General features: G+C 41.1%; 1 protein-coding gene across 9 annotated transcripts in view; it reads left to right on the top strand.

Annotated features, from left to right (window-relative positions):
* The window catches only part of FOXP1 (forkhead box P1), a 378956-nt gene that overhangs the window by 143455 nt on the left and 209451 nt on the right, over positions 1–26050 (top strand). For 7 of the 9 annotated variants that reach the window (XR_009487903.1, XM_059856810.1, XM_059856811.1 and 4 more), the window contains exon 3: positions 16166–16231. The gene's annotated coding sequence lies outside the window, so the exon portion shown is untranslated. Of the gene's footprint in view, positions 1–10723; positions 10806–11299; positions 11594–16165; positions 16232–26050 lie in introns of those variants that run through there. The other 2 variants (XM_059856808.1, XM_059856809.1) reach the window with 2 other exon arrangements.

The raw sequence follows: 26050 nt of genomic DNA, 5'->3' as shown, positions 1-26050 counted from the left end.
GGAGTACCTATTTGGAGGATGTTCCATATGATAAATGACCTTATAAGACAAAAAAAAAAAAGTAATTTTGCATGTCTGCTCCCTAGGATGTGTGATAATAATAAATGAACATTTTATATATCATTATATATATATCATGGCAGAACAAAGATCAGAAGATATATTATTCATTATTCCTGTTACTTCATATTTAAAAGGCAAAGGTTTTTGCTTCTTTGCCAAAACAATGGCTACAGAATGTATTTGTAATAATCCCCGCAAATATGAAGGGGAGAAAGATCTTCCAGGTCATTAGCACTGAAGAAAACAGAGATGCCTTTAATTGTATTCATTTGAACATTAATACATTAATGCTGAGATTTAAGTACTGTTACTATTAAAAATTAAACTGGAGGGGCAGTGTGCAGATCATATGCTTTAGTGTAAGTTGTCAGGTGCAGTGTTTGCATATTTAGCCTGCCATTCCAGCACTAAAACGGACGTTTGAGGCCACATCTGGCTTTCTGAGGGGCACTTTTTACACCACCATTTCTTGCAATAGCATTTCTTTTCATGGATGCAGTTGCACCAGCTGAGCAAAAGTTGCAGTGGTTAAAATCAGAGGAGGGTAAGGAGTCACTTGTTTGCTGGCCTGAAGTCCTCTTGTTCTTCCCCTGTCCTCCCCCCGCTGTGTCCGCAGTTATTTTGCAATATGCAACCCCCTCCGAGCACTGCCTGCGGAACTGGAGTAGCTCTGGCATGTAGATTTCCCAGTGGGAGAACTTGTGTGGATGGTAATTTTAATGAGACCTGATTTAAGCAGTAGAATAGATCCATAAAACTAATACAAGCAGACTTTCAAGAGCTCTACTATTTGTTAGGGCAGTGAATTTTAGAGGTGCATCCATTGGCTTGGTAAAGAATATTATAATCTGGAGAACTTAGTCTGTATTAATTCAGATTGTTTCTATGCAAAGTACTATTGAGAGTGTCTCGAATCCAGGGCAGGCCAAATATAGACTTATTTATTTTTGAGTCTCAACTTTCGTCCAAAAATCGTGCTGGAACCACAGGGCCTGAAAGCTGTGCTCTATATGAATGAATGCAAAGTCTGTATGAGTGCACACAGCTGTGCCTCCTAGCTGTGACAAACCCTTAGCTTTGCTTTTTCCCCCCTTCATTTAAGGCCACCGCTCGGTCCATATGTATTTCAACCTCTCCCAAGTTGTCACACCTAGTTATATATGGCAGTAACACGGGTTTCTTGGGAGACACGGAGTTTTTCTGTGAATACAGGCGTTACACCCATCCCAGAACCTGAATCCTGCTTCACGTAATACACTTGGTCCATGGCTTTTATTTTTTTTCATCCCAGTGTTCTGGAGCATCTCCTGCTGTTGTTGGAAATTGTGCAGTTCTGTTTGGCCTTACTAAACTGTTTTCTTTCCCTGCTCTCCTCCCCAGCCTCTTCCCTCTGTCCTGTTTGTTGTGGGTTTTTTCCCAGCTAGCTTTTTTCCCCTGAGCTATCTCAGATGGCAGTGGAGAAGAGAGCAGGTGTAGGAAGCTCAGGGCAGGAGCTTGAGATGGAAATGGGGGGAGCTGGAACTCCAATAAACAGCAGAAAACAAGGGGCAGACAAGCAACATGGGGAGAAATACAGGGAAAAGTGAGGAGGAAAGGATGGAGGCAGAGGGCAAGGAGGAAGGGAGGCCAGGGAGTCCGAGTGAAGGTGAAGTAGAGGGATGCTCTGTGCCATGGTAGGGGGACACCAGCTCTGCCACCCCTTCCCATGCTTGGGCATTCCAGTGACTGCAGGGAAAAGGGCAGAAAGGAGGTGGCTTCTGACAGAGCTGGTGATAGCAGGGACATGCATTTCAATAGGGAAAAAGTTTATTTGCTTTTTCTCGCAGGAGATGCTAAGTGATTTTTGCAGTTTGAGTGGAGTGGCATTATTGTACTTAGCTCTGCATTTATTAAATAAATTTGTTCTCCAACTCAAGTGTTAAGTGTGTATTATGAAACCTCAGAGCCAATCTTAGTGGTTGCAGTGTGCAAATAATTTTAAAATTATGTAATTAAACAGGGATTGGGCTGCAATGTCCACTGAAGTGATTTATTAATTGAATGGTTTGATTAAATTTAATGTTATTTTAGTTTATACAGAAGGGGTTGGTATCTATTTCACAGACAGGGACATCTTGTGGGGCTGTCAGTGATGGTTCAGAGGTCCTTAGGAGGAATCTTTAGCACCCAATTAAATATTAACCAAGAAGATGTGACTTGTTCTTTCTGTCCCTGAAACTGTGTTTTGACATCTAAGGCTGGTGATAAAAATTTGCTCGGCAGAATCACTTGCAATGCACTCTATTTATCACTAGATTATTTCCAAATTAATCACGCTAAAAATCTTTCCATTGTAATTGTGCTGGGGCTCAGTGCTGTACGATGTGTGTAAATAAAAAATGCCCTTTTAATTCCATGTTAACTGTGTCTTGCTGCTGTTGCAGCCAAACTGTATCTGTTTCGATGGAATGTCATTTTAAAGGTATTGTGGTTACTGAGCGGCAGCTGTGATTGAAAAGTATGTAAACTAATCTTTAGTTGCTCATGTCATTTTTATATTCTTATGTCAGAACACAAGAAAGCTGCTTTAAATTTGTCTTTCACTGTGTATTAATTTTCAAGTCTAATTTTTCTTGGGTTAAAGCATATACTGCATTCTCTGCTACACATTACCATTTGGTGCCAAAGTAAATGGCTACTTGTGAAAAAATACAAAATTAGTTCCTGCTTGATTACTCTAAAATACATATTTATTTTCCTAGGGAGAGTTTTTATTGCCAGTGTATAAAGGACAATTGTCCTGTATGGTATCGGTGACTTAAAAGGCAAAGTAATCAAGCACCACACATTTATTACTGTGAAGAGCAGAGCTGTGCATTGCTTTCCCAAAAACAAGAAGGAAGGCACAAGAGGTTTTGGTTCTTCTTTTTCCTTTTTCTTCTGGGCTTGCACTGTGTGGTGTTCTGCTCTTTTAAATGTAGACCATTCGAAATGAAATCCTCAGCTAATATGTCTGCATAAGAACTTCTTTGTGTCTCAATGCCCAACCATTGAAAATTAAATGTGTTTGCGGATAAGTATTTATTCATACCATACCTCACACCTGATCTTGTGTCAGTATGACATCATCTTTGCCACAAAGACTTCTGGTGGTTTAAAAATGTTCCGTTGTGAAATAAGTGGGAGAGGTAGAAAAGGGGCAAGGAAGGCAACAAAAATAAACTGCTAGTGGGATTTGATGTTTTGCCAATTAAAAACAAAATATAAAAAATCATGTTCTGAGGTCCACATGCTGCCTTTGATCCATACACAGGACTTCCATTTGTGCTGGTGGCTGTTCAGCCTGCGGAGGGAAGGCTGTACATGACTTAATTTGTATGTTGTGGGAAGTACATTTTCCTAGCATGTGGTCTAGCTTACTTGAAGAATCTGAAATGCGTTATAAATGTAAATGCTGTGTTTAAGTAAAACTTCATTATGTTTTGGTGGTTTCCAAAAATGCACAGGATTTGACCTTAAAGTGTTATTTCAAGGTGTTATGATGTATGAGCTAGACTTTGTAGTCTTCTAAATTAAATCTTTGAACATGTTATTATTGTATTTTGGCATCGGCAAGATGTAGTTCTCAGCTATTTTTTGTCACAGCCTTCATTTTTCTAACAAGAGTAACGAGACAGGGCCAGATTCTTCTGTAAGAGGCGTGTGCAGGATGGGGATTACCCTGCATTCACTGTGGTGTAACCAAGGACGGGTCTGCCCTCCTCATCCAAGTCCAAGGGCATGGCAGCTCCTCGCCCGTGGCTGCCATCAGTACAGCCACCACCCACCACCACTGCCTGTGACCATCACACAGCCCCACGTAGGATGTGGTGAAGGGTTTAGCATTTGGATCGAAATCTGGTTCATATATAAAAAGAGGTTGTGTTTCTGTTTGGAAAATATGAGCCCCTTTCACGTAGCCCAGGTGTGGATTAGCTCTCTAAACCATTTGCCCATTCCAGTGTTTGTGGGAGGCTGTTTTCAATTCTTACAAAGAGGCTGTACAAGTCCAGCCGTACAAACAACAGAAGCAATCCAAAAGTGGATTAAAAAAAAAAAAAAATTAACAAAGTGTTTGTGATCTCAGCTTGGTAGTCTGGATGAGGGAGCAGACATAACCACTATATGTATGCTTATTTCCAAAGAAAATAGCTGCAAAACATTTCCACCTATGCCATGAGTGCTCAGGGCTTGTATTTCTCCTGCTCTGTGTAACAGCCATCTGTTCGTGTTACGGCAGGGCCGTGGGGCTCCGTCCCCGCCGTGCCGTGTCCCCCAGGCAGCACCAGGCACGGGGAGTGTGCCAGCCAGCCACGGGGAGAGGCAGGGCTTGGGCTGGGGTATGTTGTTGCAGAAAAGTCGATTAAGAAGAAGAGCTCTGAGTCAGCCCCCGGGGCTGTGGCCGTCGGTCGGTGGAGCGCCAGGGAGAGACCGTCTTTGTAGTGTTGTTTTTGGTACCGGTTTCACGTTGTGCGCTCCTGGTATGAATCATGATGGTTACAAGGGTGATTTTCCCTCAAGAAAACAATCCCTCCCCCAAACAATCACAGAGCCACCCTTTTGGACACTTTGCATGGATGGCTTTCTGTCTGTCCTGAGGTGGTCTTCCACTGCAGACTTGGGGTGGGAAGGGAGAGCAGGACTCAGCCAAAGAACAGCAGAGGCTTGTCCTCCATCTGTGGCCAAGAGTTTCCCGTTTTCCTCCTTCATAAGCAGGCTGGCTCCTGGATGGAGGAGGCCTGAAAAACGTGTGCAAATCTTCAAAATAAAAGACATATAGGATACCCCGCTTTCCCTCTGTCATTCCTTCCCTGCATCCCAAATAGGGTAATGCTTAGAAATGCATCCAACCCCGAGTTCAAAACGGATTGCTTACCCATGTTTCTTGAACAGCTAATTTTGCTGGCATGTTATTATTCACCCTCTGCTATTTTCAAACTGTGACACAAAACTAGAGAGAAGAAGAGATTGAAATTTTGACCAGTACGTTATCCTGATACCTGAGATGCTGTGTTGATATGAGAGTATCTTTACCACAAGGACTTTCTTGGTGGTTTTAGAGATCCCAGTGTGAATAAGTAGAAAAAAGCAGAACTAATAGCTAAAGAAGCAAAAATATTTTTTTCTTAAAGAAATTGATTAACATGCAAATATGTACTGTATGCATATTAAATATCATTTCAAAATGTGATGGGCAGGAAGCATAAGTGATGCCATTTGGTTTTGTGGCATCAGTGTGGGTTGATTAAGGGGGTGGGGATAAATTTTGGGGATTATTGATATAGCATGAGTAGAGCCAGATGGTTGTATTACACATCTTTTGTGTTCTTGTTTGCTTCTTAAAGCAGTTGCAGAATTTTGCCCTGGGCAAAATTTACTCTTTGCTCGTATGTTCCCCTGTGAATTTACTTTTGACAAAGTAGTTCACAAAGAGGGGAAACGCTGTGCCCACAAACCCATCTCCTCCCTTCACGTTTGTGAAGCCAACAGCCCCCTACTTCAGAAATATTTTGTAACTTGTGAAATAAATTAGCAGTAGGTGCAAGTTCAGAGTGTGTGTGTGCTGAGTATCGCTCCCCCTCGGTGTGCAGTATTGATTCACGGAGAATGCCGTTCCTTAGATTTTCCTTGCGGTGTTGTGAAGAAGAAACTGTGGAAATGGCAACCAGTTCAGTTTAATGCACTACTTATGTAGTGTTCTTCCATTAAAGAAATGTTGTCTTAAAGATTAATGAGCTAATTTTTCCACTAATCCTTTTTTATTTTAAGTTTTGAGGTTGTGGCATACCTGATTCATGTGATCAAAAACACATAGTTTGTGGTATTCAGGTTGAGTGGGAGAAGGTTGTGCTAGGTAGGTGTTTGTGACATTTGTTGGAACTGCTTATCACCGGAACCACCAAAATTTACATGTGTTTGTTATTTCCCTTTGAAAGCAATTTTTTTATTTCCCATAAAAAGATGGGGTTTTGTGAAGGCTTTATAGGAAAGAATTTGTCTTTCTTGTGCCTCGCACCAGTTTTTGTGGGTGTGTAACTCCATTGACTTGGATGAGGTTACTCCTAGCTTGGATGATGAGTTCATTCTACATCTGGCAATTACAGTGGAAACAGTGCCACTTGTAAACATGCAAACATTTTTGTCCTCTTCCCTGTGTGAAATGTGTGTTTGCAGAAGGTGTAGAGACTCACCTTGTTTGTAATGGTGGGACTTTTACTGGGGACAAATTAATGACGATTCTGATTCTGTGGCCCCATGTCTGCATCCCCTCTCCGCACAAAGCTGAGCCCATGTTTTGCCCAGACTGGGAGCAGCAGCTTTGGGCCCATTTTTTAGAACCAGTACTTGATGTGGAAATGGGATGGGCAGCTCTGAGCCCTCTGAAATCTCTGAGTAGTCCAGTCACAAGTCTGAGACCGGAGCAACTTACTCCTCATAATGCTGCCATTGTGCTCATCCAATCTGATCAGTTCTGGAAATGTTTTAGTAAGTCTATCTTACAACACTATAAGAAGATAATCAGCTGCCTTAGAAGGTCCCCATCTGGAGTATAGAGTTCTTTTACTGAAAGATGTTTTGCCTTTCCGAGATAGCTCTCGCATTTCATCATCTGTTGTGCAGAGATGAAGTGCATATGAAAAGTCAGTGACTCTGAATCCATCTGTTGTTATTATTTTCCACTGATAATTGGCTTGAACAATGAAATGTCTGTGTCTGTAGCCTTTGAAACTGTACACCCTGTTTATTTTCTGGAGGTCTTGCTCCACTCTCCCCCCTGCTTTTTTTTTTTCTTTTTTTTCTTTTCTTTTTGTTTTTCTTTTTTTTTTGTTTATTTTATTTTGGGGATTTTTTTTTGGTTTCATTTTTCTCTCAAGCTCATAACTAGTTGAGCTTGTATGAAGATGACATCTTTGACTGTGCATCAGTATGTGTCACTCACCATCTAAAGCTTGCCTGCCAGTTTTTGTCAGGGTCCTGTGTCTGTGCTGTGTGAGTGTAGAGCAGGCTTACAGCAGGAAGACTGGCAGATCCAGAGTTCATAGATATCTTACCTGAAATGTAGTATTTATATCACTTTCTCTATTAAAATATTAATTTAGAGACCAGTATCTAATACCTATGGAATTAGATACTACCTGTAATTGTGTAATATATTCAGTTGCATCCAGTTTTGCACAATGCAGGGTATTAATATTGGATTCCACTAACAGCAGTTCCATTAGCTTGCTCAACCAGTATGAGATATATATGAGCAGGGAGGCATAACTACCAGCCAGAACTGCCAAAACAGTCATTAGAAGCTCCATTGGGATGGACAAAGGCTTTTACACAGTGATATACTGATTAAATTTTGTTCTATGGTTTATTTGCATCAAGGTTAGATCGGTATCATATATGTGAACGTATTATCTGACGCCTTATTTGGAAGGTCATTTCAATGTAAAAATGGTGAATGACACAGGGGCTCTAAAATTTCTCACAGGATTCTTTCTTGGAGGGTTTTTCTCCTGTTAGGCTTGACTAGCTCACGGTTTCAATGTTTTTGTGCTTTAGCCTGGTGAGTTTATCCAAGGAGGTGTGAAAACTCCCTCCATACCATACAAGTACTCTGTGGAACTGAACATGCTACATGCCTATTAAAACTGTGAGTTAAGCTATATCCACTGTCCTTTGAAATAACCTGTGACACATGCTTGAGAATCCAGTAAATGTGTGTTGCATCTTGAAAGGCTGAATTTTCCTGTGCCTGCCTGTGTGTAAGTGCTCTTTCAGAATGAAATTTCGGGGCCGGACGCAGTCGTGCCGTCCATGTTACGCTATAGTCTGGAGCACCAGAGAGTAAGGCAGAGGAGTATAATCTTATTTGTGTTTCAATGGCAATCATTTAATACTGCAAGTTATTAAAAAATAATGAAATTACCAAAACCAACATGTAGCTAGGACTTAGAATAAAAGGTCAATGTGATTTGACTCCTTAAGTTAGGAGGGGACACTGGTGAATTCCAATTGCTTTAGAATCGTGCTGCTTCGTTCTATTTCTGGACTGGAAGGATAAACGAGACTGAAAAATAATTTATTTCTCTAGAAGGAAGAGTAAATCACAGTATATAATTATGTATATTCAGTTATAATAATAAATGTTTAGATATGTTAGGTGGTTATCACAGTCTCTAATTTAGTTGTTTTTTTAAGTAAATATAGTTTGAAGGGCTAATTTCATGACAGCAACATTTTGAAAATAATGTTTTTAAGGAACACTTCAGAAGTTTCTTCCTTTTTTCCCAAATAAACTAGTAAATAGGTGTGCATTATGTGGTGATTCATAACAGCTAAAATAGATCTGTGTCTGGAATGTCTTTTCTATAGTAAACAAAACAGGGACAGTAAGAGCAAATGCAGATTTAATCTGTCAACTCAACCAAAAGTCTCTGTATTAATTTTAAATCCTTGTTAAGAAAAGGCCGGGCCAGGAATGTATTGGATTTCAGTACAGTTAATGAAAATTAATTTTACAGGTGGTGTTTGTTGTGTTTCTTATGCTGTGGTGAGATGGGTGGCTGAGCCAAAGTGGGCATAGCACAGGATTCAACTCTGTGCCAGAGCAATGCTTAGATTAGGAATGAGTGTTTGGCATGGAGTTGTTGGTGCTGTTGTTATTTACTATCAGAGGAGCAGAGCGTTTAGCGCTATGATTTGATTTGATTTTGCAGCTCCTATCCCCTTAAACAAGCTGTGTAGCTTGTCAGAGATCAGGACAGGTAGAATGCACAGCAGGCGTCTGATTTGAGCCAGTTACTCATTTGCTGAGTGTTTGTGTTTATGCAAAGGGGCCTCTTCCTGCATATTTAATCTAGAGTAAGGCAGTGGCTTTTGTTGTGTTTAGACCACATACCTTCAGTCCTTCCTTACACTGCAGCCAGTGTTGAAGCACAGAAAGGCTTGATAGTCAAAAGTGCTTTAGTGTTTTCAAACTCTCAACTTTCTGCAGTTGGTTGGGAATTACTGTACAGCTCTAAGCCTTTTTCTTCCTCATTAATGGGTAAGTTTGCACTCGGTAGAATGAGATACTATTTTCTGTTCCATTTTATAAATGCACAAAATATTTGTTTGTTTGTAGTTGTCCAAACCTCCTTGAGCAAAACTGGTCTGCTGAGGGAGTTTGTTGCAGGGAATTAGATCAAGAATACAGGTGTTTCTGGCATATACTTCTGAATTAAGTATTAAATGCCATTTGCAACAGACAGGTATTTGTGGGGCGGGGAAGTGAGGGTGGGGGGGGGATGAGTTTGGTGTTATTATTCTTTGTACTAACAAATCCTGTTTTGTAACTGTCCTGAAGATAATGCTTCCATTGTTAGCTAAAAGCTTTCAAACAGTGAGCAACGCAGAACTGCAAAAGAAGCAGCAAAAAAAAAAAAAAAAAAGGAGGAGGAGGGGGGGAGGAAAAAAAAAAAGCAACCCTCTGGTCTTTATTGTTTCCTTTGCAAGGGTCCTCACTCGAATGTCTGCGCTGTAATAGGGAGGTTTTTCTTATGTGGAAATTGAATCGTCTCTTCATTGATATTAATAGCACACTAGAGATGTTAGCCATGATGCAGAGTACCAGAGCTGTGGAGTAGGAAACCTGATATTGCAGGGGGAAAAAAATGACAGTCCTATTGCTCCTCAGTGTGGGAGACATCCCTCCCCGAGAGCAGAGTTTGCATAATGGCATCCTGCCTCAACTATTTACTTATAGGTATTTTAATCTCGGGCTCTTTCTTTTAGTACAGGCGTAATTACTGCCGCTCGCTCCTGCACTTATTAACTGCGCAGCTCGGTTTCTGATTCCGTCTGGACAAATTAGTTTTAAAAATGACTTTGGAGAGAATCCGTGCGGTGTGCCTGCACAATGTACACAGTGTATACGTAATGTGTGCTGGGCTGGGAGAGCGTCGGGGTCCGGCAGGAGGGAATTGGCATCAAAAATTAAAGAAAAGACGACAAAGGGCACGTCTTGGAGGCAGAGGGTTGAAGCACAGACAGCGCTTGGAGAAATGTGGAAAATGTGCGGCGAGGCCAGAAGTAGTAGTTTTGGTTCCCAATTAACTATTTCCTTCGTTTGAGTAACTCCTCTCAAACAGAAGAGTGTGCTGTTCCACCACATGTTGGAAAGTGTGAGAATCTGAATAAAATTTCATCAACCTTATTAAAATATGTAGGGACTTTGGTCTTCTTGGGTACGAATCAGCCTACAGACTCAGAGGCATTTATTAACAATAAGACTGCTGAGGTTTTTTAATAACAAAATTACAAATACCGTGTCTAATTGTAAGTGTATTACTTTTATGCACCAGTTAAAAAAAAAAAAACCAAAAAACTTTTTATGAGGAAAAGTACCTCAGTCAAAGCACCTCGTGTGATTAGTGCTATTGTATTCTTAAATTTTGATTGATAGAGATAATAGTTTTCACTTAAAAATACAGACAGGTACTTTAACTTTCCATGACAATAGCTATTTGCATTTCTTTTATCTTTTTGTTTAACATTTGTGGGGGTTGGGACGGATTTGATTATTAACTCTTATTGCACACCGAGGTAAATGCTAAAACAAAGCTTTTGTTAAAGCTTCAAAAGGTAAAACAGCAAATATTGTTTTTAGGCTTCAATATTTAAAGGCTGTTAAAGGATACCTCGAAAATATTTTCACATGACCACGACCAGGAGTGTCACTCGCCTGCCAGGTAAGGGACGGGACAGGGGCGGCGGGGGGGCAGTGGCGGGGAAGTGCCCCCGAGCAGCGCCGGGGTCACGGCACAGGGGGGGGGCGATGTGTCCCCGTGCCGGTGTTTGTGTGTGTGCGCGGAAAGTGGCGCTGGGGACAGCGCCAGCCCTGCCCGAGGCCCCGCGCTGGGTGCCGGCCGGGCAGCGGCGGGACCGGCCCCGGTGCCCGCAGCCGCGGCCGTGCCGCCGCCGGGCACGGGCATCCTCCGCCTGCTGCCGCCCCGGAGAGGTCAAGTTTCAGGAGGAGAGTTGTAGCACAGGCATAAAATGGTTAAGGCTGGTACTGAGGCACGGGGAGTTATTTTAAGAAACGGGGAAGATCTGGCGATAGGAGCCAGGCGGCGGCGTTTGATGGCTGGCTCTGGCTCCGGGAGATGGTGGCCCCTGGCTCGGGGAGGTGGGATCTGGCCGAGGGAGATGGGATGTGGCTCGGGGATGGCCTCTCCTCACCTGGCAGGCTGGGTGGCTCCCGGGAGCGCGTTCCCTTCACCTGGGATGGATTCGGTGAGGGCCAGCGCTGTCACACACGAGAGGCAAACAAGCAATCCATCAGTCAGAGATGCGGGACTGAGCGATCGCGGTGCAGATCCCGTGTTGGAAGCGAGCTGTTCCCAACTTGCCTGCGAACTGCACCCGTGTGTTCCCTGTAAGAGCTGTTAAAAAGCGGGGGAGGAACGGATCGTGATTAGTTTCGTAGATTTGGCTTATGCCGAGTTATTCTTTTCCAAGGTTACGGTGGACTTGAAAGGTAATATTAATTTGAAAGAGCGAATGTGCTGTGCATAGCTTTGTCTTCGTGCTGTTCTTTATTTTTATTTTATTTTATTTCTGTTTGGAATAAATAATAAGCACCAGCCAGAGATTCTGAACAGCCTGCTAATGACTGAAAAGGAAAATACAGTATGATTTGCTCCCTCCTTCCACTGCGAAGAAGCAATGTAGTGAGCATTGATATCCCTGTGTTTTGGCCTGTACCAAATCCACTTCCCCCTCTTCAATGAGAGGTGGAAGAAGTGCATTTAGTCTCTCACAGTTTCACTGTTCACCTGCATTTCACTTTCTGAGGAGGTGGGAAGGACTGCTGCTATAGAAAACCTCCTGTGCCATGCCTCCTGAGATTTTATGTATGCTGCACAATAAAAAGTGGCCACCTTGACAGTGGTCAGAAAAAAAATTTCTCTCCCAGATTATTGGAAGTATTTAGTTGAATATTTAATTTCTCTTTAAAAAATAAAATAGGTACAACAAAACTGAAGAGATAACTACTGACCATCCTCAAAATAGTTCTACTCATGATTTGTGTTAGTGCAAGTAACCAAGCTGAGTGTGCTGGGTGAGGAAATAACTTGTGTGCAGGACTGGTCCACAAGTCTGCCTGGTAGCAGATGTTTTCTCCACAATCAGTGTACATTCTGTGTCTTCAGAACCAGCAAAATACCAAATAAGAAATAGTTTTGTTTTTCTCTTGTAGGAATGCAGTTGATAAAATCACAGACTGTGTCTTTTCCTGTATAGTACAAGAAAATAATAATTTTAAGAATAGGACAGATAATAAGTAGTACATATTTAATATTTCAGCCTGTGTGCAATTGAATGTGACTCAGGGACTTTTGAGGGGAAAGAACAGCTGTATTAGGTGGTTACAGCTGTATTAGGTGGTTACAGTTCACTTTATTTAGAAGAAATTACTGCACAGAAGTGCTTATTTTGGTGATCAGGTTTTGGTATTTTAAAACTTTCAGGAAGCTTTTTAGTAAATATTTTAATCAAACACATTAAATACATTTCAGCTGGTCTTATATAAGAAAAATAAATCAAAATCTAATTTCAAAGCCAATTTTTTTCTTGTGTTATCAGGTGCATGTGTCTGTTTTATCCTTTTTTTTTATTTTTTTAAAAAGCGTGCTTTCTAGGTAGTGAAGGGGAGATTCCTTTGCTACTTTAGGTTTCCTGTAATAAATTGTAGGCTTCTGAGGGCTAGGACACCGACAAAAAAATGTACATGCGTAATTCTGAGCAGAGGAGCAGCTCAACTGGTGTTCTACTTTCCTGTGTAAAATTACTCAGAGCCAGTTTGTGTGGGATCAAGGTCCTTGTTAATCTATTTTTGGCTAAACCCAAGGCTGTTCTCATTTAGATATTAGTAAAAAATGTTAGAGTTTTAAGTAGACTTTCATTCTGCAATGGTCTCTGTTTCTGAGTATTCTCTGTATTATTGGTTAAATTTGGCTTTGCAGTGATGCCTTGGAATTAGGGCTCCATCCTGCAGCCTCCCTGGAATGACCTCGCTGCCCTGCAGGAGGAGATCACTAAATCAAATAAATGTTGTTGGATCAGAAGAGTTACAAGGTCCAGCCCAACAGCAGGTGTAATGTCAAAGCTTCTGATCTTTGCCTGGTCCCTTTGTACCAGGGGACTAGGTAGTACCTGATCCAGGACAAGAGTGGGCCTTTCTGTTGGAGAGGTTATGGCACTGGCTCAGGTTGAGATTGTTGTTGTCTTTCCAAAATCCTGCTCAAAACACTGATTTAAGACGTATCTTTATATCCAAGGATTTCAATCTCTGTTACAATTACCTATCTCGCTAGTGGGTAAACTGAGGCACGTGGTGAACAAACCTGACATTTTCAGGAATATCTGGTAAAATCTGTTCAGGGCACAGAGTTTTGCATGGACTCTTCCTTCTGTACGGAATCAGTTGAGCCTTGGAGGTCGCATTGAGGGTGCTTTGAGACCTTCTCTGCCCATCAGGCAGCAGGACCACTGCTGCTTGCTTGCAAAGTGGATTTTTGTTTGTGGTTTGGTTTCTATTTTAATCATCTTCTTGGGGGGAAAATATGAGTGTAGCGAGATGTCTTGCTTTGCTAGGATGGGATTTTTTCTTTGTTTGCTCCACACACACACTTACAGTGTTGATGGTACTTTGTGTTTATCTTAAAGACAGCATGATGGAAGGAATGTGTGTTGCCTACATCAATTTGCTCACCCATATAAACAGTTTCAGGAGGAAAGTCTGTATTTGTGTTTCTACGTTTTGAGATACTCAACTTTTAGACTATTAATGAGAAATTTTCACAGGTGGGAACAGCTGTTTCCGCTGCTCATTTTAACTTTAATGGTGCATTTTCCATATTTTTGAAAGCCAGGTAACATATAGCAGGAGTTTGATAACCAGAAATTAAAGCAGTCTGGATTTCAATCAGGGACTAGTTTGTGAGGAGAGCTGAGTCCTCCTCAGCCCCCTGTAGACCCTGTTGGTCTCCCACCAGCTGATTGTTGAGCCGGATTTCCTTGGAGTATGGTTCATGCAAGACAAATGTGTTTAGAAAATGATACCTGCCTTTTTCAGCACTGCCCAGAGATACTGAATGCACATTTTATGGAAACATGTAATTTTCAGCAGCTTCCTTAAAAAGTACATTTTAAGATGGTTCATTTGCTATCGTGGAGACTCAGGGTAGAAATGAAGCCTGCTTGCCAAAATACTGCCAGAATAAGGATCTGACTGCCAAATACCCAGAAAATTTATAAAACAGATAAATACGAAAAGAGGTTTAAAGTGTCAAACCCAAGATAACCCCTGCAGCAAAGCAGGATAAAAGCCTTTATTGTTGCTAATCTAAGAGCACATCACATGTCAGAGGTCATGTATTTTACATAAAAGATGTATTGTTTTACATACTCTCAGGAAGGTGAGCCCTGACCTATTATGATGGAGTAGTGTTATGTCCTTTACAGTGCAGAATCAGGAATTTCTTATATGTGTACCTCAGCAAGGAACACAGGGCTTCCTATACAGCAAACATACACAAATTTTGGCCCCGATGTTCTGGTACTGCATTACAAGAGTTGTGAAGAGCTTCTGACACAAAACATAAAAAATAAAAATGAAATAAAGTGCCAGTGAGCAACAGATAAAACCAATATTGATTTCATATCAAGGTAACCTTTTTTCTCCCAGCTAAAAACAATCAGGTTTCAATGGTAAAGAAGTAATGCCTCATTCTCACTGTGAAAACATTTTTCCTTCCAAAATAAATAGTGAATGAGTTAATATTCTTTTGAGTGAACTTAGTGAAGATTCTGATTTTTTCCCCAGAGGCTGGTATTTTACTGCTCCAGTAAAAAGCTTCACCTAGTGATGTAAATAGCACAACTTACCATTTGGTGAGTTTCACAAACACCCCCAAAACTCCACATCACTGTGTGAATTTTATGAAATGGAGTTTCACGTAGCTCTGTCTTACACATCCACATGTCACTGACTTTCCGTTTCGTATGAAGTCATCAGTGTCACCAAGTTATCACCTATTTCTTTCTGTCTATATTACACAGTACTCTATACCCCTGCAGCAGAAGATCAACATTTCAGTGAAATTATGTTATAATTTTACTCTGTTAAGGTATTTGGTCAATTGATGTGGAATTAATTCTGAATGCTGTTAGTGGTTTGAGTTAGTAACTTGATCTAAATTAATAAACAAATGTTTTTCTTTTCTCTTGTACCATATGTTGATCCCAATTACATGAACAGAAAGTGGCAGATTGTCATGTTTCTTAAAAGATTACATACTCTTTTGCATAAGAGAGAGTACACAAGATGCAGTAATATACAGGGTAAAAAAAACCTACACGTGCTGTTTTCTCCCTCCTACTTTTTATAAAGATACACTTTAATTATTCCTCCTTTTAATACCCTCTGCTCTCACCACCTTGGCGTGCTTGGCGTGCTCTTGGTAATGCTTAATGAGAAGATATCCCAAGACAGTAAACAACTTTCTGAATTAGGAAGATGCAGCTAGTTCTAAAATCTCATCTAGGACTGTGTCTCTATGGAAAAGGATGAGAAAAAAGAAAGGATCCAGAAGATAAAATAGCAGCGGTTGCAAATGGTCTTAAAATGCCTTAAGTAAGGAGAATCCATGCAGACAATAGTCAGATTTCTGAAACAAAGAACTGAACTCATTTATTATTCAAACTGAAAATAGATTGATAGGCATCAAGATTAAGAAAGTTTATGTTAGAGAACAAAGATGTCTCATCTCCATGGGGTTTTTTGCTTCTCTTTTTCTTCTCCCAAAGACCAAGTTGTTTGTGCTGAACTGAAGAACCTCACACTAGCTGGTACTGATAAGCAGCAGTCCTGTGACTTGATTGTTTTTATTAACTCTCTCTGAAAGTCATTCACCATTAAACGCGATTAGATTCATTTGTTGCTTTATTTATGTTTGTACTTGCAAATGTGGTGCCAATGAAAATGCTTTGGGTGTTGCTGCTGACAGTGACCCAGAGTCACGTGTGTTACCTCCTTTCTCTGCAGGGTAAGAAGAGTGACCTTTTTGGGTGGCTGTAACTGAAGATTGCTTTACAGGAGCAACTGAAGAAGGTAAATGCAAATATACTGTCTTTCACACTATTTTTGAAGTATGTCTGAACAAAGGATTTGATCCTGCGAACCACAGGGCCGTACCTTAGCTGCACAAGTAAAGACTTTTCTGGCAACATGGATAAAGTTTGCAGCGTTGGGCTTGGAGCTTTTGGAGTAAATGCTGTGCCTTAAAAATCCTCATTTTGCCTGGGAAGCCACTGGCTTAGGTGTTCAGCTGCATTTGAGGAGCAAGGCCAAAAAGATGCACTTTTTGTCTTTCAGCCATGTTCTGAAAAGACTGCTTGGTAACTGGACAGAACCTGTATGGCAATGGAAGACCCTGCTCTGGCTGGTCTTTGTGGCAGCTCCATGGTCGATGGCTGCTGGGGTGGGAGATGCAATGGCACAGCCTGTGGCAAGGTCCCCTAACTGAGGCAAATCCCTGGGGAGTGGTCAAGTCAGCTTCAGTGCTACTTCATCCCAGGCTGAGACACTCCTGGGTTTCCAGCAGCACGTCGAGCAGAGCAGGAGAGCAAAATTTAGCTGTTAATTTGATTGCTTATTATCACTGCAAAAGTTAAAACACATGCTTTTTAGTCTTTGGAGCACAGCAAAAAGGAAAGAAATATCACTCTCTGCAAAATGATTTTTATTTAAAGCAGCGTGAAAGTCCTTTGCTTCTAAATTAACTCCTTGCCTCTCTTCTGGTCCAAAGTTTCAAGTTGGAAGGAATATTAACATCACAAAAGTGGTGATTCACAAAATTAACTTGCAGAGGAGAAGAGTAACGCAGATCAGTGTTTGGTACTGAAGGGTGTCATCTGACTGAGGTTCATATGGCTGCTTTATAATCACCTTCTTTCAGAAATTAATAGTCGGTTAAGCACCATAGCAACAAGCAACACTGATGTAAGCGCTGAGCAGTGGCTGCTGTTCACTGTGATGTCAGTGCTCGTTAGTGCTGTTCTCTTGACCTTGTTTGAATATAAAATGGTGATTTCATTTTAAACTTAGAATTTTACAGAATGACTAAATGCATTGGAGTGAATTAGAGCTATTTTTATTTTTAATTTTATTAAAATGTACTTGAAGGGGGAAAAAATGTCCCTGTTCTCTTCTGTTTTAAATTAAAATAGATCTGAGGATGATCTGGGATATTTTTCTTTTCAGTTCTTTGTTGCCAAAAATATCTATTTAGCTAGGATGAAATTCATGAAGTTCAAGTGAATATTGCAATCCTTGGCCATGCCAGTGGTGTATGTCAGCTATATGATATATCCCTCTCTTCAAGATTTGAATCTTACTGGTTTGTTTTTTTATGGTGGAGCCCATGAAGTATTAGATGTATTTCAGCTACTGGAGAAGAAGCAGATCCTGCAGTTTAAGGAGCTAGTTCTTCCTTGCTCTGCAGTGTTGTTCCTCCTTTGAGTTTTTGTGAAGACGGGAAAAATTTGAAGTCCCAGGTACATCAGAGGGCCTCGTATTAATGGGTCACTTGTTCCTGGTTCATGTGTGACTGTGTCTTGTGTGACCCAGGAAAATTCAGAATTTTGGTGGTGTTAAATGCAGGACGCTACCTTTAGACACCTTGAAGCTTGTAGGCTGTAGTCTCCAAAAGCAGGTCTGTTTTGTACTACTACCATTGGTGCACCACTCAGGCACACATCCTCTCTGTCACTCCTCCTTCAGCAGAAAGCAGTTTGGGTGATTCACTGGAAAAGACCATTAGATTTTTCAGCCTGATCTCCTGTGTATCATAGGCTATTGATTCTCACCCCTGAGCAGAGCTGGTAAGCAGAGTTCAGCCAAACTCTGTTTCCTAGAAGCTGATCGCGGCTCAGGGGGAAGACAGTGAGGACTGGAGAAGCATGGGATAGCTGTGGTGTGTGCAGGTGGATCTGTGTTCAAGTATATGTTATCAAACTGTTCAACAAAAATTAAAACTTAATGGAAAACAAGCTGTTCAACGTGTACTTCAATGTCAGGATTGTTTCTCAGAGAAGGTTTGGCTCTGTCCTGCTTTTACTGCTGTGAGGGGTGCAGTTTTCAACAAAAAAATATTTATTGCAGGATCGGTCCATAGTCCTGCAACATATTTCATAAAAAACCCCATAATGAATGATATGTGGTCCAAGAAACTGGATGTCAAATTTAAACTGGGCGAGAATTGAAACCGCGGAGATAATAAACCATGAGAATAGGAGATAGTAATGGAAATAGTGATAGAGTCCTAATTAGAGCAGTGCCACTGAAACAGGGAAGGTTAAGGGTTTGGTTGATTGAGTTTGAGCTCAATTGCTTGATAGCTTAATTTCAGGTGAAATCCCATCTCCTGAGTTAGTGGTTAAGCCGCTCGGAGCCGTTGCAGAGCAGGACTCTACTCCTTGAGGAGCAGCCGCGTGGCCCCGGGCGTCCCAGCCCTGCGCGCGAGCCTGGCCTCGGGCATGCGGGGTGGGAGCAGCTCAGAGCTGGCAAAATAGATTTTTATTCTGCATGGTTTGTTTGCTTTCTTTCTTTTTTTTTTTTTTTTTCCTGTGAGCTCCAAGGAGCTCTGAACAGAAGCAGAAATAACAGAAGAGATACAGCAAGGGTCTTTGATGGTTAAACTTTCAGAATTAAGATGTTTACATTCTCCTTTATTTAGCACGGTTAGGCATAATGCCTAATTATATACCAGTTTTTCCTCACAGTAAGAATTAGAAATGTTTGATTTGGGGAGAAGGGAGAGGAAATGTATTTTTACAGAATTATGGGCAATAGTGTTAGTTTTCCAGGAGCAGTCATTTGTTTAAATGTAGTAAAAGCATTTTCAATAATCAAACAGCATTCAGTGAGCATTGTAAATCAAGGATAGCTTGCATGCTGAAAATTTGAAAAGTACAAAACATGCTACTAAAATTGTACATTATTGATAACAAAAGGCACGTGTAGACTTTTAAGATAGCAAAGATAGAATCCTTTAGAAAACCTTTAACAGCAAAAAAAAAAAAAAACAACACAAAGGATTTAGCAAAGTTGCACTTAGTTTAAAATTTCAAATCCTAATGCTTGTCAGAGTTAAATGCTGATTAAATATTGATAATAAACCAGAAGCTGCCTGCTGAAACTCAGAGCTGAATGAGATGATCAACAGATAAATCTGTGGGTTTGAGCTGTAACTTTCTCATATAGGTATATTTTCTCCTCCTTTTCCTTCAAACCAGGAGAAAGATCAAAAGGACTTTTTCTCCTAAGCTCAATGCAAAAAATGGTTTGTGTAATTGGTCTATGTGGAAAAAAAAAGTGGGCCAAAAAAAAATTACTTTTTTCCAACTTTGTTTTATCAGGAAGAGGAATGGTTCTCAAACCAGGTTGTCAAATCACTGTGTCACGTCTTTGCTGGCCATTGCAGGCAAAAGTCAAAACCCTGAAACAAACTCTTTCAGACACATTTCTGCTTATGAAAGGCTCAGCAGTGTGTGTAGTTTCTCCCCAGCACTCTTCCTTGCTGGTGACTTCCAGAAGATGTGCTGGTGATGTCCTTAGTCCTGTTTTATCTACTGGCTTGGGTGGCAGGAGTGTTTGCACATCAGGCAGTGGGAAGTTGATGGGATGATGTTTTCCTTAGTGAATTTGGCACCTTGACTCTTCCTGCTTTTGACCTAAAGGTCTGAAAGCATATTAGGGAGCAGAACCAGCTCCTGTCCCTTGAAAATGTGGTGTGCAGTTACTTCTGAATATGGGTCCTGAATATGGACTGGGGTTCAGTCACAAGGAGTTCTGTGACAGAGCAGACAACCTGGTTCTTGGATTTTTTCCCAGTGTTTTCTCTGCAGTGTGCCCAAACCACACAGAGCTGTACTGGAAGCATTTTGCATGAGTGTTTGTGTCACCCTCAGCAGGAAAGATAAACCTCATTGATGCCTGCTGCTCCCTTGCTGCTGGGGTGGTGGTTCTGTAGCTGGGATGATCAGTGTCTGTCAGGCCTCATCTAAGACTGGATTTATTTACTTTTGGATTATTGGGAGAAGTTGTAATATCTTAATTGTTAAGAACTTTGAGTTACTGGAAGTTTTTTTCTTAAAGTTCAAAGATACGGTGTGGTACAAAGTGTTTCTGTATTCATTAGTAATAGAAATTACAACATTACCTGCATGTTTTGGGGTAAACCCTAAAAAGCCTGTGTGGGGGTCATTGGAAACACAAAGTGTTTGAAGACCTTACCTGAAAAGTTTGAATGAAAAGTTCAGTCCAGACATGTGTGAAGTTGTAACTTTTCTGAAGCAATCGGGTCAAGAAGATGTAGAAAATAGATTAAGACATTTTGGGATAATTTAAGAAATATCTGAGCAAATCTCATTAACATGGCCCACTAGCTTGCTGTATTGAAGACTTCAAAGATCTGTCAGAGGAGTTCTTTCTGTGCTATTGTCTGCCAGCATTAGCAATCTCGAGAGAACATGTTTCTTTTGTTTTCTTTTGGCCCATTTAGCTTTTCTTCTTTTTCTTCTTCTTAATATTCCTTAATATCTTATAAATCTTCAAGTGGGTTGATAGGAAAATATGTTTCTCTGCTTTAAGACAGTCAGTAGCAAGTTTTGATCCTCTTATGCTTTTGGACCAAATGTTGCTGGTCTTCATGAAGACTGCTAAAGTGAGCACGATTTGGCCAGTATTTTGCATAATCCCACGGGGTTTCTCCCGTTGGCACCATCACCCATTCTGAATCCATGAAGAACATGGAGCACAAGGTTGAGAGGTTCATGCACGCCTCCAGATTAGCCTCATCTGCACCCAGCAATCAGACAGGTGCAGGTATTGAAACAAATGCATAAATTGAAAATGGCCCAACTTGTAAAGGTTGTGACTGCAAATTAGGCAGCCAAAAAGGATGCACTGATGTTTGTCAGTACAGGTGCACCAAGGAAGCAGCTACAAATACACCAAGTGTATTTGCAGACCATGCAATTTCTGGCCTGGTTCTTGAAAACCAAGCTGTATAGTATGTCAGGATGTGCTGCATTTTATCAGCTTGGTTGAGGAAAGAATTGGGATTGGCAAAAGCAGGAACAGCATTGATACATTATTCCAGACCCTGAGCATGACCTCCAGCTCAGCCTGAGCTCATGCTTGGTCTCAAACACAGAATGTGATGGAAATACCCAGTTTCAAGGTTTCCTTCTGGAGCAGGCAGTGAACTCTGAATTTAGAGCTGGGCTAATACTTTTTATAAGTCATGCTGCTCTGCCAGTGGATACAGTGATGTTTTTCACCTCTTTGTAATAGGATTGGTGGGCTTCCAAACACACCAGGGCTGTCTGCTGGGGTCCTATGGCCATGCCTGTGTCTCAGCACAAAGGGCAAGAGCCCCTTGCAGGCTTGGACCTTGCCTTTGGAACACTCACATTGCAGACAGTGCACATTCCAGTGTTATAAAATCTGGAGATGTGAGAAAATGACTCCAGAAATAGATTCTTGTTGCATATTTTATTTGGTCATCTGTAAGGTCACTGCCTGTTGCTTGCTCCTGCACCAGAAGTATATCTTCCATGATGTTTAAGTTATTGTTGTTCAACGATGGCAGCTGTGTTTTACAAGTGTTACAAGACCAGTGATGTCAGTGGGTATTATGGGAGGCCACCCTTTTTATCTGGTAGCTCATCCTAGAGCTAGGGCATTAAAAAAAAAAGAAGAAAAAAAGTTATTTTTTGTTCCTGATTGCCTGCCCATATTTCTCATTGCGACATATGAAAGCATTTCTCACTCAGATAATGGCAGGAACTTCAGACACCACCTCTGAGAGGTTTAATTGTTCAGTGTTTCTCCCAGTGCAATCTGTGAATTTTAATTTGTGCCTCTCCCACCTCTGCTGGCCCTAGACTTTTCAGTGTGTTTTGCGTAATATTGCTTAATTGCTCAAACGGGTTCTTTCTGACTCTGAGCTCACTGTTTATTTTTTTAGTAGGGTAGCACAAACATTTGGACATTTGTAACTAAGACTCTGACGTCATTTCCATTGCAAACCATTAATATCCAAGTTTATAATATTGCTTTACAAAATAGATTTTTTTTTGTAATAAGATGAATTTTTTTTAAAGGGATAAAATTGTTACCCCTGCTTTAAAAAAAAAGAATAAATTGGCATCTTTTGAATAATAGGTCTACTTCCTTCTCCTGTTGTACCCTTTTTGTTAGTTTTGATAGCTCCTGTATTTATCTTTATTAGTTGTAATACAAGTGTTCCACCTAATCCTCTGACTTATTAAGGGTTAGTGGATCCCAGCACTGGAAGGAAATGTCTGTGGAAAGGCACAGCATTTCCTGCTCCTGGGGCACTTCCACCAATGGAGCAAGGCCACAGAGTTGTGACACTAGTAATTGTCTGTAAAGATCTTAGAAATAGAAAGTGCTGCATTTAAAAGCCAACAACAGCATAAATCAATAATATGGGCAATGAGAGCATTTCCTTTTTTTTGGGAGTGGGGGACTTTTTAACCCTTTTTTTGTGGTTTTTGTTTGTTTAATTGCTGTCATCCTTACCCATTGAAATTTTATTCCAGTAATTGGGAAAGGGAATTCTATTGGGAAAATTTTGCTTCTAAAGATTTATTGAATGCAAATTGAACATTATTAAAAATGTTGTTACTGAAAAAGAACAGAAAAATTATCCCTGAAACAATGCAAATTCATTTGCATCTTTGTTCCTCTTTAAGAGCCAATATCCAGGAAGAAAAATGTGGGTTTATTGTTTGTTTCCTTTTTTTTTTAAGGAGGGAAAGATGATTGCTTTTGCTGTTGCTTGCTTAGAGAGTCCAAAGCTTTGAGCTCAGTTTTGGAGAACGTTAGAATAAGCCCACAGGAGGTCTTGTAAAAGTTGTAAGAAATTGTAAGCATGTCTGCTGAGTCAATTATATGAGACAAATTGCCAGGGTAAGGCTGAAAGGTTCCAAACTTGCTATTTACTCTCTGCTATCTTTAAACCAATTTATTTCTGCCTTTGATTTCACAGCAGATAAATACATGTTTTGTGAGGAAAAAAAAAGATACTAATTAGACAAAATATTAGTTAAAATTGAAAGAATTACCTGGATTTTTATTCATGTAATTAAAAGCAGAGTCTGGCCTGTTCTTCTTTAGAATGGTGAATATCTGAGAGAACATAGTTTAAAAATGCAGACTGGCTTTTTTAAGTTTCTCCTCAATGAGACTCAAGTGCACAAGGCAATTCTTTTTAAAGACAATTTGAATTTTACTAATAAAGTTATTATAATTTTTTTTAAATTACACATCTTGCATCTCTGAGGCCATTCGCAATTCTTTCCAGTTTCTTTACCCTGCAATAAGTTTCAGAAAATTGCGAGAAGAAAAGTGCAAACCCAACATGTGGATGATGTAAATCCCGTATGTGTAGTGTGTGCATGCTAAATCTCCCCAAAATTTGTGTTCTTTGTTCATGATCTGCAGGCCAGCTGCAGCAGTGCTGCTCCATAAAGTGCCATGGTTAACTTGCCTTGAAATGCATCCAGATCAGCCACTGGACTTTCTAGATACTTGATAAGGTGAAAAAGTCCAGTAAAGTCTTTTTCCTCCTTTCCCAGCACAGTTAGGATGGAAATCTCAGAGAGGAGCTGGGTAAATAGTTTGGTTTATTAGGCCTGGCTGTGTTTGAAGCTGATGCTGAAGTCCTGCAGTGGTTCCTGGGTGGGCAGGGCTGTGCTGTGGTGCTGTTCTACATCCCCTACAAGTGTCACTTGTACTCCATCACTTGAGGAACCTGTCTTTGAAGTTGCCCTGCCAGAAGCTGCCAGTTGCCCTCTTAGCAAGAGAGTAGGGCTGCACCAGCTGTGTGATGAGGTACCAGGTATCTGCAGTCTCCTGCTGCTGCCATGCCTGGAAAATAGCTGACCAGGTGTGAAGTCCCCCAAGAACAAGTGGGACTGTGCCCACCTGCAGAGAAGACTGGCCCCCAGAAGGAGCATGGAGTTAGGGGTGCTCACCTGTGAAGCACAGCAGCAGGTGGGCTGCTGGTGCTGTGGGAGGAGGTGGTGTGAGAACCTGTGATGTGTAGGAGAAAACATCCGTGGAGCAGTAAGTTCTTTCCCCGGGAGGAGGGAAATGAAAAGGTCCCAACAAGCTTGGTAGACATTTGAGGAGACTTCTCTAAAAACAGCTCTAAAGAGACTCGTCCTCTGACATTGGCATCCTGTCTGGTCACCGCCCATGAAGAGTGATCTGTGGCATCATCTGGGCAAGACCTCAGAGTATCTCTGCAGGAGAACTAGAGTTTATCATAGTTTTATATTGGGTTTCCCTCAGCGTGTAACTGGATGCATTAACAGTGACATGATCCCGATGTGACCTGGACTTTAATGGGTTTGAACTTGGAACTGTTCAAACATTAAGAAAAAGCCCTCACTCCCTGCATGTATTCAGCAGCTGCTTTTTATATGCAGAACCCAGAGCTGCAAAGGTTCACCGGTGGTGCATTTTCAACTTTCAGATGAAAAGGACTAAATAACTGCCAAAAAAAATGGGCTATTTCTCTCCTGATGCAGATGTGTGACTGCCAGGACATGCATACATCAAAAGGATAACGTGCCTCTGAGCACTTAAAAACCTACTGCTTTGTTTTGTTTTGCTTGAGGCAAACAGAATGTCAAGGCCTTCAGTCTTGGGAGAGGGTTTTCACTGTTAATGTGTCCTTTGCACAGAGCTTGAGCCCACAAGACAGGATTTGGGGTTCGTTTCCTACCCCTGCAGCTGACTCACTCCATGGCATGGGGACTGTTTGTTCTGGACAAAGCTTTCCTGAGTTTTTTTTTTGACTTTGCATGCTGCCAGCTGTGCATGATGTACCCTCCAGAATATGCTCTTTATCCTATGTCAGACCTTAACTGTGGCAACAAGGTGGTGATTTGATTTTCCTGTCTGCAACGAGAGCCAGATTTTCCCCTTGCCCTCCAGAGGGACATTGCAGGTTAGATTATCTAGCTGCTGTGTGCTCAGGCAACTCAGAAAGGTAAAAATTGTTCCTTTAAAAAAGAAAACAACAAACCCGAAGCAAAAAGACTCCCCAAAACCCCAACAACAAATCAAACAAACCCTGCAAGGCCTATTTTTTTTGCAGTTTTGGAAAAGTGTCCCATTCCTCTCCTGTTCAGCCACACACCTAACATGGTTTCTTTACCAAGTTTCCGCTTGAAAGAAATTCCATTTACAGAGTTATCAGCTACCTGCAAACAGATGGGCATAAGGGAAGGCCTCATCCTAGCTTGGGCTGGTGTGTGACATGGAGCTCTGCAGTAATGATGGAGAAGTTAGTCACCTGCCAGCAGAGTCATTCCCATGGAATGATGATCGAGTGACCCGGAGTAAAGATGTCTCTTTGGAGAGCTTTTGACAGATTTACTGACCAGCAGGTCAGACTACATTGCCCTTTCTTTTTGGTATTATGAATTACTATGCATTGAGTTTACTTATTAAATTGTTAGCAAGTTGTGTTGTACCATGTCCCTGTGGTGTCACCAAAGTCACCCTGCCTCACCCCTTCTCCCTCCTCCCCAGCTCTGTTCCAGGAAATCCATCTCCTGCTCTTCCACAGAGTCACAACGTTGTTTCCTACATAATACTCTTTAGGGATGTAAATCCTTGGTCTACAGACCCTTGATTCATTTTTTTCCTCAAAACATTAATGAGCTTTTTAGGTTTTTTTTGGGAAAAAATAATTGCCATTGATGATGACATGGTATAAAAATGTAGCAGCTAAGCATATGTTCTGTTGGTTTGCCTTGTCTTATAGGAACATCATTTTTGCACATCACTATTAACAATGCAAACACCCTGAAATGCTAATAGCAC

The sequence above is a fragment of the Haemorhous mexicanus genome, chromosome 11, assembly GCF_027477595.1.
Source record: "Haemorhous mexicanus isolate bHaeMex1 chromosome 11, bHaeMex1.pri, whole genome shotgun sequence".
NCBI lineage: Eukaryota > Metazoa > Chordata > Aves > Passeriformes > Fringillidae > Haemorhous > Haemorhous mexicanus.
This window is presented reverse-complemented; position numbering and strand designations above follow the sequence as displayed.